We start from the raw sequence: 4,197 nt of genomic DNA, 5'->3' as shown, positions 1-4,197 counted from the left end.
GAGAACAAAAATAAAAAACACCAAGCTAGCACCCAAACCGGAGTATGGGGATACACAATTATAGGCACATCACATCATTTTTGTCACATAAAGTTTGAGTTAAAGAGCTTAAGAATAGATTCGAGACTATCGAACGTATGGTGTACAGTTCGACAATGTTTGTTTTTGTTGTATATTTTTAAAATGCGCTATATAGATCCAAACAAAGCATCATACTCCTGTATGAGCAGGGAAAATTGATGAGGTAACATCTCAAGTTTGTTGTTTAAAAAAATTCCTAAATACGCTTATACATTATTATGTTGACTTTAAACATGTTTATACATTAGAGGGTATACTCATTAAGTCATCAAGTCCAACGATTGATTTGACTCCTATAACAAGAGAAGCAAATGCAATTGCATTCGAAATCGAATCGAAAAAAGATACGAATGGTAAGTTAGTTTGTATTGTTCCTATATCGCCGATTTTTCAATTCAGTAACTAACGAACCTAATGTAATATTATATAATAACCAAACTGGAGTTTTAATATAGTGGGCCAATCGTTTTCCGGTCCTTCACCCAGAGAACAACCTAGGTTGTTAATAGTTTATACAGGATTTATTATTATTTTTACTTAGAAACAATTGGAATAATTGCAGCCAAGTTGCTATATGTAAATTTGTCAATACCGTAAGTATTCACCCGATTCTCTGTACGGTATCCCCACATGGCATTATACGTCAAGTATCGTAGGCAATGATTCTGCAACACAGTGATGATTCTGCGATACAGTGATGATTCTGCAACAGTGATGATTCTGCGATACAGTGATGATTCTGCAATACAACGGTGATTCTGCAATACAGTGGTGATTCTGCAATACAGTGATGATTCTGCAATACAGTGGTGATTCTGCAATACAGTGATGATTCTGCAATACAATGGTGATTCTGCAATACAGTGATGATTCTGCAATACAGTGGTGATTCTGCAACACAGTGATGATTCTGCAATACAGTGATGATTCTGCAATACAGTGGTGATTCTGCAACACAGTGATGATTCTGCAATACAGTGGTGATTCTGCAATACAGTGGTGATTCTGCAATACAGTGGTGATTCTGCAATACAGTGATGATTCTGCAACACAGTGATGATTCTGCAACACAGTGATGATTCTGCAATACAGTGATGATTCTGCAATACACATAGTATGTTTTTATTATGGTACATAAAATGCATAATCTACATTTTCTTGTTAATTATAATTATGTTTGTATAAAATGAAAATGAGATGTAAATTAATTGTTTGGTTTGTCATTAAAATTTGTCAATAAAAACATAAAACATTCACCCACGATTATGTCCTTTAAAGCAGATTTTTTTCATAACATTTAACTTCCAGTTTATATTTTTTGTTGCTATTATTATTAATTGTAATTGTATAAGTACTTAAATTTGTATCCGTTTTTGTCGACAGGACCACAATGCAAAACAAGTATATTTCTACTTGATTGTGTATAATCCTGTATAATTATGTTGTTAAATAAATTTTTTTAAATAAATAAAATTACATGTGGCGCCCGTATTTTCTATAAGGTTGGCTATAGGGCGACATAAAAATCAACCCAATTATTCATAATTCCAAATAGTCATTGGTTAAAGAGAAGAAGTAGTTCATAGTAACATCTACCGTTATTTCCAATTTTTTCAAAATAGACACATTCCCCTCCCCCACCCCATCAGACGAAACGTAACTTTATACTTTGTATTCAATTTAGCGCAAGCATGGGGTAGAAAATAAGAGGTACTACATTTTAACATCTCCATTTATTTAAAAAAATGAACACCTTAAAAAACAATCTATTTACATGCGTGCGCACCAATATCACTGTTATCAGTCATTTGACAATCGATATCCGTATTTTACAATTATTTGTTTTCAGATTTAGTAGTGATCTTACCAATTCTGAAGTTGTGAGTGATCTTGTATCTGTAACAATTTATGTTAATGAACGGAATGATACAAGAAATGCAAATGTGAAACTTGTTTTTCCCACACTAAAGGTAAATAGGCCTACGAACAATTTATGTATATCAATTTTTTCAATATTATATATGTTAATATCAGAATATCATTGTAAATTAAACAATACTATGTGCAATGACAGAAAACAGGCCTAATTAGTTAGACCAAGGCAATCTAATAACATGATGCTCCGGAGATCAAAGAGTTTATCTATGGCTGCGACACGATCAGTTCCACGCCCTTTAACGTGTACAGTACTTTTGGTACTTGTCGCAGCCAGACATAACATCAAAGGCCTATCCAAGTTCCTATCTTGGGGAGGCGAAATCATTGTCCTGTTATTGTCTTGGTTTGACGCATCAACTAAAATCCTCAGTGGCTGATCAACAATATTGTTTTTGTTTAGATAAGTGAAGAAACAGAACTTACAAATATGGAACCAATCTGTACGTTTATTGATGAAGCCGTTAGCCCTATGTAAGTGTCGTGCGTCACACTAAATCAGAAACAACAATATTAATTAGTGAGTTTAGGAGTATCGTTAATTCAAATTTCAAATAATGTAGTAAAAGTATTGCTTGTTTGTTTAAGCACTTGGTCAAAAGAAGGTTGTGAAACAATATCAGAAGATTTTCAGACTAAACCAATAGTATGTCAATGTAACCACCTGACAACGTTTGCAATTCTTATGCAAACTACCGAGGTATGACTTCGTTCTTCATTTACCATGATTGTTTTGTTTGCTTGTCGGAATTCTGCCATGTCTGCCAGGTTTGTTCCTCCATACCGATTACAACTAAGCGATTCCAAATAAGTGATACATGTTGTATCGTGCTGATCGGTTGTTGGGTTTGTCATGTTTTTATCAACTGATGAATCTTGGCGCAAACCAACAGCCTTATACAAGACCCAACACAGTGCTTGTATCAACTGATGAATCTTGGCGCAAACCAACAGCCTTATACAAGACCCAACACAGTGCTTGATTTATACGGTTGTTGATCAGACCGGGAATCGAAAAGTATCTACTTTGTAAAATGGATGTATTGTATAAATAATTGGATCATTTCAGGATGCTTCAAATACAGACGAAGATGCTGCCGTTGGAATGGAAGTACTATCGTATGTAGGGCTGACAATATCCAATGGGTTTCTTATATTCACCATGTGTATCATATGTTTTCTGAGGTTTGAAAAAAAACTTGTTTTAATAGAAATATTAAAAATAGAACATAAAAATGAGTTGATGAAAGCCGCATTTGGAATTTCCTGAAGACGTAAAGATATTTTTGACAGCTTTTAAATTTACTTATACGTAATAATTGTTTTTTTAGTGACCTTAGAAAATCTAGACGGTATAGGATGTTAAGACATTTGGTCATCTCCTTGCTGTGTACAAACTTTTGTTTTTCTTTTCTGTCATTTAACATAACAAACAAGGTAAATTTAGTTATAAGTAAGATATAAGTTTAGATATAATTAACGTGTTCTACACTGTAGCATACTGCTCACTTTTGATATTTGTTTGTAATGTCTGCTTCCTTCTACGATTTTTTCTTGCTATTTTGATTATAATTTGTATATGAAGTGGAAGAAATTATTTGAAGAGGTGAGTTACATCCATCTCAGATATGAACAGTGTTTTTATTACATCGATCATAGATAAGGCAGAACTAATATGTTATATTTATTTATTTTTCTGTTGTGGTTCACCATCACGTTTATTCAGTCAATGTTTCCTTACAAGTTTTCTAAACATTTTCTACTTTTTTTTCATTATTTTCTGTTTTTCCCTCATTGATATCATAATTTTAACCTTTATTATCATACCATTAGTAAACATTAGCATTCATTTAGTGTTTTAATTTTCTGAATAAACATTAATACAAAGCAGGCCTATTTACTTCTTAACATTTTTTTTTTAAATCGAAATAAATATGTTAGATTTATTATGAGCTGGTTAAAATTAATAGAAACTATTTAACTAATGTCAAAGTACAATCAATTAATTAGAAATATTGATTGTTTATCGCAGGTCGTCTGTTCTCTCATCGCAGCTTGTCTGCATTACTCTCTGTTGGTGGCGTTTTCGTGGATGGCAATTTTGTCTACAGATGTGTACATGTGCATTCAACATGCGTTTTGGGATCCAGAAAGAAGATTTGTATTTTTCAGAATATTCGG

General features: G+C 32.9%; 2 long non-coding RNA genes across 2 annotated transcripts; both read left to right on the top strand.

Moving 5' to 3' along the window:
- The first annotated feature begins 359 nt into the window (after positions 1-359).
- On the top strand, positions 360-1,954 carry LOC140054240 (uncharacterized). Its single transcript, XR_011846498.1, has 3 exons — positions 360-434; positions 623-674; positions 1,931-1,954. It is a non-coding gene; the product is annotated as an uncharacterized lncRNA (long non-coding RNA).
- Positions 1,955-2,699: 745 nt separating this feature from the next.
- Positions 2,700-3,427, top strand: LOC140054239 (uncharacterized). The gene is made up of 3 exons (XR_011846497.1): positions 2,700-2,716; positions 3,086-3,201; positions 3,348-3,427. It is a non-coding gene; the product is annotated as an uncharacterized lncRNA (long non-coding RNA).
- The last annotated feature ends 770 nt before the right edge of the window (positions 3,428-4,197 follow it).

This window comes from Antedon mediterranea, chromosome 7 (assembly GCF_964355755.1).
Source record: "Antedon mediterranea chromosome 7, ecAntMedi1.1, whole genome shotgun sequence".
Lineage (NCBI taxonomy): Eukaryota > Metazoa > Echinodermata > Crinoidea > Comatulida > Antedonidae > Antedon > Antedon mediterranea.
This window is presented reverse-complemented; position numbering and strand designations above follow the sequence as displayed.